The sequence below is a fragment of the Lepisma saccharinum genome, chromosome 9 (assembly GCF_977018435.1).
Source record: "Lepisma saccharinum chromosome 9, izLepSacc3.1, whole genome shotgun sequence".
In the NCBI taxonomy this organism is placed as follows: domain Eukaryota; kingdom Metazoa; phylum Arthropoda; class Insecta; order Zygentoma; family Lepismatidae; genus Lepisma; species Lepisma saccharinum.
The window spans coordinates 46,422,176-46,435,439 of record NC_139237.1 but is presented as its reverse complement, the minus strand read 5'-3'; the positions used below and the strand labels follow the sequence as shown (position 1 = coordinate 46,435,439).

Below are 13,264 nucleotides of genomic sequence, written 5' to 3'. Positions count from 1 at the left end.
GAATAGTACGTTAATTTATTCACAGTTACGACAAGTTAGTATTTACTTTGGTAAATTGTATATATTTTCTCGACCTTCAATTCTGCAATAACTTTGACTCCTGTTGCTGTAACGCAAGAAGCGAAAGTAAAAATGCTGATAGTATTAAGCTTCAGGGGTGCAGATAATTATGGCAACAGAATCTTAGGGGATGTTCAAAATAAAGTTGACGTTGACAGATAGTCATAGTTGACCATCGATTACCATATATCAAGAAAATACGTCTACAAAATAAATATAACATGCGGTATCAACTCGTAAATGCTAATTGTTGTCCATAAATTGAAGAGGAAAAAACATTCTGTCAAACAATGTATAATGTATCTTGTGCTTGCTTGTAAGAATCTGAGTCTAATTTTATTCAGTAACCACTTAAACTGATTCTCTGTGTATTTTAGCTTTACTTCTTCTACGATCCACACAATTCCTGTTCATTTCGAAATCATAATTTGTGTTATGAAATGATCGTTTCTCTACAAGAAAGATTGACCATTTGAGTCAATATATATTTTTTTGTGTACTTTCGTAACATGGCTTTCTTAATCTTGCCCGCACATCCACGTAGCTTCTCTGCAAACTTTGTTACCGGACGCGATATCAAATTGTCTACAACCTTTAGAGAGTTCCAACATTTTACTCAACCAGTCAAAAAACAAACCTCATTTTGATAATGTGATGGAATTTTCATTTCCTTGTACAGAGTCACTCAAAAGTATTTGGACAGCGACATTTGATTCTAGGCAACTTAAGTTAGAGATAGTGTTGGTTGGTTGCATGTACAGCTTGGATTAAATTCTGGATACAGAGAGTAAGGTTGGGCAAGACTGCGCAGTTTGAGTGCATAATTTTATATTCAAGCTATGAAACTACAGACACACATGAAAAAAGCAATACACATTGCACTATCCTTTGCTAACTCACAGTAAATTTCCGAAAGCTGAATGAACAATATTTGTGCATGAAACAATTACAAAACCGTGACCATGCAAATGCGTAGTCTTACCCGCACCGCGGGGTAAGACTGCGATCAAGTTCGGGTAAGAATGCGCACTTTCTACACAGAGTCACATTTGTATAAAAAGAAACACAAATTACCTAAAAACGTTATTCTCTCGTATGGGATACATTTCTCGTGGCATTCTCAGAGAAGGCATAGTGAATCCCGTCCTTCACTTGGGTTAGGAATCGCCAACACAAATCACAAATAAAGGTTCCTGTTTCATACGAGGTGCAATTTTCATGCCACCAATCGTCACATGTGGAACACTGGATCCAATCCTCTACTGGAGGATCGCTGTACTTCTCATTACAACCTGGGCAATTGTACTCTTTCTTCTGGCGTTTTCTGCTTACTACATCTTCTTCAACAACGATGTTCCGTTTCTGTTTCCCCTGAACTCTCTTCTTACTCTTCTCAGCCAACGAGGCTTTCAAGTTGACTTTGAATGGAGACCCGGTTAACACCTGAGACTGCCTTCGCTTTCGTCGGCGGTGCTGAATATGCTCTGTGAATCTGGTTAACGGAAATGTGCAAACTAATACGCAGGTGGACTCGGCATTAATACAGCTTCTTCTATCCATCAACATTGTAATATTATATACATTCACAGTGACGCAGTACTCAAAACACGTAGTACCAAAATAAGTAGAAAACACCCTCAAAATGTTTTCACTTACCTCTCTCAGCACAACGAATTTCAAACGTATCTTCACCACTGTCCACAGCTAGCTACCATCTTGGACGAAGTAACAGTGGGGCAGTGGTGCCAACTGTGTGTGATTTTCATCTCGAAAAACCGGTGCGCAGTCTTACCCCACCTTACTCTACACAATATGCATATATGAAATGCACGAAAGGAATAAAATGTTATCACATATTTAAAAATGCAAATAATTCAGTATTATGTCGCAAATGGCAAATTACTGTATGAAGAATGTAGAGTTCAAGAACATAAAAGAAACATATAGCGTTAGTTAACCTCACTGGAAGAGACCGTCGTCCGGCAATTATGAAACCTCTGAATATTTAATGATGTCTAATAACAAGAATAGACGCCGACCTCCGTGGCGGAGGGGTTAGCAAAGCGCAATACGACACCAGGTGTACTGTGTTAGAATACCGGTTAAGAGATTTATTTAGCCCATTTATTTATTTTCACCTATAACAGAGCTCTGGCTCCAATGACTTACATACATTTTAAACAATTAAATAATTACTGTTTCAACAATATAAAACAAAGGAAGATGAAGGAGAGCAAGACTACAGTAATCATTGCATAAAGAATACTAGCACAAAATTTATACAAGACATAAATCTAGAAATGACATTTACAGAAGTATATTCATTGATTTGGTGTTTTAAGTCCACTTTATGGATAGTAAGGCTAATCGGTACTGGACGTACAGTTTAAAGTGGAATCCGAACCACTGTGTGTTTCCACCGAGAATCGAACACGGAATCCCTTTATTACAAGGCTATGACGCTATCACTGTGCCATTGGGGAGGCCCTTACAGAAGTATAGCAAGATACATATCTATATGCAGACATTTATAAATAAAGATATATATATATATATATATATATATATATATATATATATATATATATATATATACTCATATATAAACAAATATACACACATACGGGCATAATTATATTTAAAAAAATACCCATGTACACAGAAACATGTACAATTGTTTAGGAGTGTAATTTGTTCATAATGTTCTTTCAAGGATAGACAGGAACTGCTTGAATGGTATAGCAAAATCCAAGTCTCAACCTGTTATAGATGTTTGTTTTCCGCTGTCCTGAATAAGAAAGGGTTTTGATATATAACTGATATGTGGGTTTGATGTGTAGGCAACGCTGCCTCTTACGGGTCTTCCTCAAAAGAAAAAAGTGGTTATCACATCGCGCTACGACGTCAGGGGTCCTGGGCCTGCACCTCGACCTGAGCGTGGGTGCTCTTTGTGAGTGTCATACAATACTGTGGAGACAGAAAACCGAAGATGTTGCTGCAAAAAACGCAGAGCACGTGATATATTTGTTATGTTTATTCAGTTGAGTTGAACGTTATCCACATTACGAGTTGTTGATTTTTATTAATTTTCTCTTCTAACAAACAAGAATATTCTGGAATCATATATCATTTCAGTGTAAAATGGAATATTCTTACAAAAATAAAAATAAAAAAAATGAAATGTTACACGTTCAAAAACACATTTTTCATCTGGAAAATTAAGGTTAAGATATTGTGAGATTATGATACCCTGATGATAATTGTGTACGGATTCAAATATATTGACAAAATGAACGAGTAAATGATTTGTAACTGTGATAATTTATTGCATACCAATTTGTCGTCTCTCTTCTCTCGAGTTAAATGCAACGCTACGTGCGCAAATATGGAATGGTTAGGTTTCCCCATGTGCAAATCTCTATTACGTTTACGTCGATTTGTACTACCTTCGTTTCATTAGTTACAATCAAGCGTTCTTTACACAACTCCTTATATCTCTCTATGGCATTAGCGGATAAATCGAAAACTTGTTGCGTTGTTCTTATCGTTAAATATTGTCAAAATAGAAGTCGTAGGTTCGAACTCGTAACGAGTGAAGAAACTTGTAGCTTGTGTTAGTCATTATCGACGTCGTGTGAAAGGGAATGATTCTGTTTGTCATTAATGGCGAAATATAATAGAATATAACCCCATTCCAACAAACAGAGGGGTGGATGAAAATGTGTAAGTTATTATAAATTTGAAGATGACGAGTTTCACTTAAGAGGTGCCACTCTCAAGAAATAAAACTATTTTCACTACACATTCACTTTCACTAGGAGATAAATATATGAACATAAAAGTAACGAATATTTATGCAACTCTTACACTGAGCAATTTGATTAGTGAAAATAACTGCTGAATATTATAATTTTATTTCAGAATACATTATGCATAAATAATAATCAGAATTGGATCAATAGTTTAAATGTTTTTCAAAGATTAATTTTCCTGCACGGAATAAGTTTGGCCAGTCTGGTGGTACTGCAGAAATTATTTTCTAACCTCACAAATTAAAATTAATTAACATGTAGGACTAGGACTGCGAGTAATAAAAATGCCCAAGCGTGCTCATCTTAGCACCTTATTGCAATGATTTCTTGATCGGATTTGTATTAAGGTTCATTATATGCACAGAGGCAAATCGGGACGAAAGCTACAGCTTCTACTGTAATTGATTTTTGAAGTTCACATTATGCACAGATAGATTTAATCAGGACTGGACCTACAGTTTAAAGTGGTATCTGAGCCACTGTGTAATGGGCCTTCACCGGTGTTGAACTCGGGACACCTTGATTACAAGGCGAAGGCGTAGCCATTACGCGATCGGGGCATCCCTTCTAGAGGAATCCAAATCACTTAATGAAATGTTACGTCAACCGGGAATCGAACCCGGAACCCCTTGATATCAAAGTAGCAATTTTATCGCTAGACTATAGAGGCTGGGAGAACAATTCTAGCCTTTCCAATGCTTAGTATTTAGGAATTACGTAGTATGTGTATTCTTTAATTCTTTAACTTAGTATTTCTCCCCTCAATATTTGCAACGATAAGGATAGATATAACGATGAAACCAATGAGACAACATCACAATTGTCAATACTCGAATGAGGAACTAATGAACAGAAAAGAAACATGACGCTTCTTTAGATTTTGAACGTCGTCCTACTTATAAAAAATAATTTATACACATGTTAGACCTATTCCGAAATATAGTGATTCGATTTACAGAGGTTAATAATTGAGCACATTTAGCTGTATACGATGGTATGCCAACAGCAATCAAAGAACAATCTCACATACACTGAATACGTCCACCTACCAGGCGGCAGCAGACTTCGTTGGAAGTTTGGCGACTCACAATTGGCCAATTCCTTAGTACAAAATGATCAGTGGCCCCTAGATTTCTAAACACATCGTAATATACTAACCTAGCGATCTAGGAAATCTACTTGAACGTTGTACTTGCCCCAATGGAAATTTCATAATGGAAAATGAAAATTTTACTTTTTAAGTTTTCGGTCGAAATGCGTCTACCTTACTACAAAAATCTATGGGAGCTACAGGGGGGCTGAGGCCTGATTTAGGGGAGCTTCAGCCCCCCCCCCTGTGGCGCCGTCCCTGCAGTGCAGAGAGTGCCTCGTGTTCTCCAGGGACCAGTGTTGCCAAATGTCAGGAGCGTACATCGGCTGCATGTGGGATAGGTCTGCGTACAGTTCAGACGATTGCGAAGGAAGCCAGGTCGTCGATCGGTGATACAGGGTTGGTTCTTTTTCGCTCGCCTGGCAAACGTCGTAATCGGCGAAAGAATGTTACGCACTTGGACGATTTTGATAAAGGGATATTGCGTAATATTATATTTGATATGTACGCAAATTTCGAATTTCCTACTGCAGTGAAACTTAAGGCTAAATTGAAGGAAGTTATCGGGTTTGCAGGCAACACGTGGCCAATGTTAAAAATTTTGAAGAACATGGGGTTCAGATATTGGAAAGGCAACGACGGGAGGAAATTTTTAATGGAGAGGGGTGATGTAGCTGCGAGAGTGATCTTCCTCAGAACCATGCACGAAATCAGAAAAGCTGGTGCTGCAAATATATACTATTTAGATGAAATCTAGGTCAACCAGAATCACACGAAGACAAGTTGCTGGAGAATGGGTGATGATTCTGGTGGGAATCATTAGGAAAAGGTGCTCATCTTATAGGGTGTCACGCTGGTTCAGCTGCTACAGGCTTTGTGCACTAAAGTAAATTGATTTTGCGCTTCAAATGAAACAGTACTTACTATCATTCAGAAATGACGTCTGCCATGTTTCAAAAGTGGTTTCACGAGCAGTTCTTGCCGTTTCTTGCTCCTGAATCCGTTATCGTAATGGACAACGCGAGCATACATTCCTTGCAAATGGATAAAACGCCTTGTACGAACAAAAGGAAGGTGGGTATTATGGCATGGCTCTGTAACAAGAACATTCCTCGCACAAGCACGCAAACCCGAGCAGAGTTCTTGCAGTTCGTGGAACGTCGTACACCAACTCACAAAGTTATGAAATCGATAGAATTGCAAGAGAATGTGGTCACAGAGTTGTTCGTCTCCCACATTATCATTGTCAGTACAACCCGATTGAAATCATTTGGGCCCAGGTGAAGGAGTACATACCCGACAAGAACAAGACTTTCAAAATTGCCGACGTAGAAAAACTAACTCACAAAGCAATAGATAGAATAGGTGTTTCCGAGCGCGCAGAGAAAATACAAGAAAATAACTTCCAGCGTGAAATAGTCAGAGACGATGACATCGAGCAGGTTATTATAAATTTGGAAGACACGGATTCCGAAGAACTTGAATCAAGTGACAAGGTTGACAGCAGTACGGAATGAGCGTTATGTAAGTAAATCACATCTTAATTTTTCTTTCCAGTTCATATTATCCATGCCAGGAAGTTGTTTTGTTATTGCGAGTCCCACAACACCGGCGCTTGGTATCTGCGGTGCGCCGCGAAAGAATGAATCAAGTTCTTCTCTCGTTTTTTCAGTAACAAAATAACATATCGCTCTTGTCAAGGTCAGCCGCTTTCATATCGCTCCTCGACTTTTTTTTTTTTTTTTTAAGATTGTTACGCCGCAGCCATATCAGCAATAAACGATAATAATAAGGTAGTCAAAGGAGAAAGAACTATTATTCTATAAAGATTCTAGAAAAGTAATAAAGTTTACAACTTTCTTTTGGAGAATGACAGGACAACAATATCCTGGGAAAACGGTATTACATTCCCCGTGCAGAAAATCATCATAAAAGTAGGAGTTAAGTATTAGAAAATAAAGGACTTTCTGGAAAAGAGAAGTTATACATTTAGCGCAATATAAATACAGCACGTAGTGGTAATTATAGACAAAAACTCCGAGGTAACTATGGAGATTTCTATTCTGAAATCTCTTCTGTACAATTTATATTTTGCAACGCCATTTATATTGGTCCTCTGTGGATGGATCGGTGACGAGGTAGGATAACATCCCATTGTGGAAAATATTTTAAAATAGTTTATATGTGTTATTCAAAGCGGTTGGTACTAATTCCGTGATATCATATCATAGCAATTGACAATTGCAATATTGTATTTACTTAAGTACACCTCAGTAAATGCCTATGATTCCTTTGAAATCCCAAAATATAGGCATGTTTTTCTGTTTTTATTAAACTCGAAATTGCCGAAATTTCACATTTCATTTTATTATTTGACATTTCATTCGAAGGTCACTTGATATCAGTAGTTGTCTCGCACAAATAGGCAAAATTTCGATTGATTATTTGTTTACCTATTACTCTATAACACGAAATTGTTCCTTTTCATGAAAAGCCTGTTTCTAATGTATTTATGCATGACAAAAACAAATCTACAATGTGTCTATATGTATCACGTGTTATTAAGTCAAAATCATCTAGTTTGAACGTTAATGAAGAAACATATGATAAAATAGCCGCAAGAGTGTTTCTTCTATGTTACAAAGAATGAACGGTGATATATTGGAGCATCTCTCAAAAGTCTTAAGACCGCGATATTTGATACTATTCAACTCAACTTACACAGAGCGTTTGTGGGTTGCCTGTAGAGTTCAGGTAGAGTAGAGGCTCAATTTCAGGATGGCCACATGCACAATAGATATGTGTGAAATATGCGAAAGGAATAAAACCAAGAATTATGGATTTAAAATTATATAGAAATTCAGTGCTACGTTGCAAATTACAAAATACTTATCAAAAGAAATAGAGTTTCTCTGCTTAAAGAAAATTGATTTTCTACTATTTTAACGTTGATAAGTCTACACGAAACAAGAGAAGAAATGAGAGAAGAAGTGAAAGGATAAGATAAAACCAGCGGAGGGAAGGAAAGATAGGATAGAATTGGAGGAAAGAAGAAATGAGAGGATAGGAAAGAAGATGAGAGAGAGAGAAAAAAGGGTCAGAGAGAGAGACACAGAGAGAGAGAGAGAGAGAGAGAGAGATGAAGCAGAGGGAGAAAGGGGGGAAGAAAGGGGGAAACGAGATGAGATGAGAGGTGACGAGAAGACGAGAAGAGGAGAGTGAAGAAGAGAGGAGGAGACGAGAAGATGAGATTGGAGAATAATGTAAAAAAATAAATGGAAAATTGTGCAGTGGAGTCTGGAATCGAAGACACGAGAGGAGATAAGAGGAGTGGAGACGAGCGGTGTGGAGACAAGAGGCGAGAATAGGATGCAATATGATAGGGAAACTGAGGAGAAGAAGGTAATAGGAGAGGGAGAGAGAAAGAAGAGCGGAGACTAGAGAACTAACGATATTGCAGATAGTTGCATAAAATATCGTCTGAGCGTCAAGAATTGATGCATTGATCAAATGATCTACATTAAACAACCAAAAACATTTTAAATTGAGATCTAATACATTCTCGGGGTGAAATTTATTTTGGCTGAGTTCAGAGCAAAATAAGATTTTCTGCTTAAAATTTTCGATTTTTACCTGCGATTACAACACTAAAAAAAGGAATTTGATATTCATACTTATAACAAGTTTCCAAATTTTTCTTCTTCTCAGTTCCTTGAAATGAGGATTTCTATTGTTTAATATTTATTTCATCGTAAATGCCAAACGGAACCATACTATCTCACACGGCGTGAAAAATGAACACAATGGGATATACCTAAAACTTGTGAAAGATTTCTGCCACCGGATGGATTTGAACATACAGCCATTAGGTTGACAGTCCTGAATGGTAACCACTACCCTACAAACTTCCGTTCCTTGTGTTGACGCAAGATATAGAAGGATCTGGCCAATGTGAAATGTATTGTACGTGCAGCTCACCTCTTACGTGTATTGTGTAAAGAATACTTGATTGTAAGAAACAAAATGAGGCTAGTTTGAATCCACGGAAACATTGAATGGATATTTGCACATAGCGATACTATTCGTTCCGAATTTGCGCAGGTATCCTTGCACTAGCGTAACTAACACGTTCTGCGCCCTCCCCGCAACATTCTGTTGTGAGCCCCTTCTCGTTAAATAAGTCTTTCCTTTCTAAAATATTAATTCAGGCCTGCATTTATATATGGTATGTACAGATATGAAAATTCATGCATGTAATTTGAAATTGGTACGAAAGATTAAGACAAACCAGTTTAATAATGATCCTATCTTATTACAACTGACATTTGATCAATTTTAGTAATATCTTGGATTGTATCAAAAATAATGGCGGGATATAGTGTATTTAGAACGTCATATATTATGCCATTGAACACCTATTTTGAAGCCAGGGTAGTAAGTTAATTTGCAATAACAGGACTTAAGTATTTTGTCTTGTTTTTCTCATTTTGAATATTAATTTTAAGAAGTGGACCATGCCTCGCTATCAACTCTATGATATTTCCCGGTCTTAAGAGTAATTTTTATAAATGAGTTTAGAGTGTCTGTTTGCCCCAATAAATTCAAATTTCGTGTGCACACACACTTACAAATAATTAAGAAAACAAGTTGTAAATATTTGGATTCGAAATTAATTTTAGTTTATTACCAATAACCACCAAGCTTAATAATTGTTAACTAAAAATACAAGAAAATATTATTTACGTAATATAAAAGTTTACAAAGTTCACTTAGATATTTATCAGTGATTAGAAATTTTAGGAAGGAGCAATTAATATTACTTTTTTATGAACAATTACAGTGTGAAGTTCATCAAGATTGTTGCCACAGACTGCAATGCCTTGGTGATTGTATATAGGTAAGAAATTAATTTCAATTCATCATGTGACAATGTAAAATATGTATTCAATTAGTGTTAAGAAGCCACTGTGAAGAATTCATGTTTCTTTTTAGAAGGTGAGGAAAATATGTCAAATGTTATTATTTGTTAGTTATTGGTATGTATCAAGTTTACGTCTGACTAGTAACACAACGCCGTTTAGTGATCTGAGGTCATATTTATTTTGCATGTTTTCGGTGACGTAATTGGGGGGAATTTGCTGTTTCTGGTGACGTTAATGAGTTGTAATTTTCGCAAATGTGGGTGAGTATGATTTCGTGGGGTGGGGGATGTGAAAAAACTTGTTTAATGAGTAAAACGTTGTTCTTCTTTTATCTTAGTAGTTCCTGGAAACCTTGAGAGTTTTGTAGGTCGTTAATTGAAAAGAAGATGACGGTTGAGATGCTAAAGGACTTGTTATGAAATTCTCGGAACCGTTGAGCGGTATGTTTGAAATGCGTAGAGTTTAAATTGCTTAAATATGCTTAACGGAAAACGTGACGTAGAAAAAAAGAAGGTATTAATAGAAGGGATACAAGATAATAGGAACATGTGGGGATGGATGTGCTTTAACCATTCTATATTTAAACTATTACTTACATCGTCCTCAACTTTGTGCACAAAAGCTAATCTGGACTTTTAAACAAATGGAATTAAATATCCAACTTTGCCAAACATGGGATTCGAACCCGGAACAATTTATTTAAAACATCAGTTTTAACAATTTTATATTTAAAACGTTGTTCTTTTTTCTCATTTTCAGTAGTTCCTGGAAATCGTGAGAGTTTTGTCGCTCGTTAATTGAAAGGAAACGAACCTGGAACCTTTTGAATACACAACTACATTTTCAGCCATCTTATTTTGCTTTTTGTATATCTGTTCGTGCGTAAATGTTTATCGGGATTGATAACACACTTCTTCTTTTTTTTTTTAAAAAAAAAAGAGAAAATAATTGATAGGCCATTTGACAACATTGGAAATCAAACACCGGGATCTTTTGATTTCAGCATTAACATTTTCACCCTATTTAAACTTCTTTGTGCACAAAAGCTAATCGGAACTTTTAAACATGACTCCATGTGAGAGGTGGGGAATGCGGAAAACATGTTTCATGCGTAAAACGTTGTTCTTTTATCTCATTTTTTGTAGTTCCTGGAAACCGTGAGAGTTTTGTCGCTCGTTAATTGAAAAGAAGTGAACCTGGAACCTTTTGAATACACAACAATATTGTCAGCCAACTTGTATTGCCTTTTGAATATCTGTTCGTGCATAAATTCTAATCGGGACCTATAACACGCTTTTTTTTAAAAAAAGATAAAATATATTAGGCAATTTGACAACATTGGGAATCGTACCCGGGATCTCTTGATTTCAGCATTATCTTTTACCGTCATTTTGTTATTTTTAATTTTGGCCGTAGACCCTCCTTCCATATATTATATTAAAATGTCTTGTTGTGTAGATTCCGAATATTAGAATTAAGTTTCCAATTTTGCCAACATAGGGAATCGAACCCGGAACCGTTTGATTAAAAATATCATCATTAACCATTTTATATTTAACTATTATCTATATTGTCCTTCTCTCTGTGTACAAAAGCTAATCGGGACTTTTAAACAGATGGAATTAAATATCATTTTGACAACCTCGGGAATCTAACCCGGTATTTAATAAAAGATTCTACTTATTAAACATAAAAGCAAAAATACCATAAATATTTTTTTAAACCAATGTTCTAATTAATATAATTGTTATAAGTTTACCTAAACATGAGGTAAAGTTAGGTGTGCTAGGAAGATATTGAGAAAGGAGGATTTTAAAGGTGGAAACGAACATTTCGCAAGAAAGGGCAGGAAAAGAGGTGTATCGTGATTGTCTCAGGCAGCTGAAAACGTGATCATGTTTTTCTCCATTGCCAAAGAGATGGAGACTCAAACGAATCCTATCTGAGTTGTAATAGTTTTATTTTGCTCACAGTAACCAAGCTTATATATGCATTTCTTCCAGGGAAGGGGTTCAGTGGGAAACGGAGATTTATAAAAAACAAAAGGTATATTTCTTAATCGTTGAACTTTGGTATAGAATGAGCCGGAATCATTCAAGGACATCTGGACCTACAACAAGCAGAGCCGGGTTAAATTCTTTGTCACGCATTCACTGAAACCACTGCCAGGTGTTTATCTTCTTTATTCTTATCTGTCTTCCTATGTTTTACCAATCAATTTTCGACACACCAAATTCAAATATAGGTCCCGATTACAGGGTGGCGACAGACCTGGAATACCGGGAAAACTCAGGGAATTTGATGTGTCAAAATGTCAGGGAAGTGTCAGGGGATTTTGTCTTGATTGACGTTTTTTATATTTATTTATAGATATCGTTATGCAACTCTGCACGGGAACAAGAAATCTTGTTGCGCAGTTGCTCCAACTCTTGGCCTTTTTATGCACAACACAACTACGGCGTCAGAAACCAGTGATGGCAGGAGGAGAGAGAGAGAGAGAGAGAGAGAGAGAGGGAGAGAAATTACCGGAGGGGCAGAAAAATATGTTAAGCCTCTAAATATTACATGGAAAATGCATTGAATTATCATTCTTTTCTTGTTCGGATGAGAGTAGTAAGGGGACAGAATTGTCAACAGATGGAGGGGATAAGAGCGGGTGGCGCCGTCCGATAGTTGTCGGACATCGTAGTAAGGCATTTTGTTGGACAAACTGAAGGAACATGGAAACAAATAGGCTCCATTCATACATATGATTTTTGTCTAATATCGTCACCCGACAAAGTCGCTTCCTACACTATGCGACAAAAATTGCATGCATGGCACTCGTATGGAATTGATTTTTGTTGGATGTCTTCGGACTGCAACATCCAACAAAAATCGCTTGCATAAACAAGAAGAGCTTTAGACTGCAAATATGCTTCTGCAATTTTATTACTCTTCTGGCTCACTTCACCTTATTTAATGTAGCAGTGCTTACGAAGGTTTTCTTTCGTCATCCTGACGTATTACTGGTTTCGTACAAGTTAACATACGTTTACAATGACAATGCACTATTCTTAGATATCAAGAATAATCGAACAAAACGAATTATATATATATATATAGTGAATGCTATTACGAAAAAGTGAAATATAAATCTGCATTGGTGAACGATATAAAAATTGGCAAGTACATGCTCCCAACCTCAAATTTACTGCAACACTAGTATTGCAATGAAATTAACGCCACTCTCTGTCGTGTCTGTTTAAACTCGTGAGAAATGGTCATTAATCTTTCACTGAGTGAAGTTATTGTTTAATATTATGAAATATAATACTAATAATAAATACGTAAATATTTGAATATCATATTTACACGAATCATTCCATCATAAAAGCAAA

The 13,264-nt window shown here is 36.4% G+C and overlaps 1 long non-coding RNA gene across 1 annotated transcript in view; it reads left to right on the top strand.

The window, feature by feature from the left end:
* LOC145992653 (uncharacterized) overlaps positions 1 to 13,264 on the top strand; it is a 58,774-nt gene that overhangs the window by 418 nt on the left and 45,092 nt on the right. The window contains exon 2 of the long non-coding RNA XR_014442190.1: positions 9,803 to 9,859. This is a non-coding gene — a long non-coding RNA (uncharacterized LOC145992653). The remainder of the gene's footprint in view (positions 1 to 9,802; positions 9,860 to 13,264) is intronic.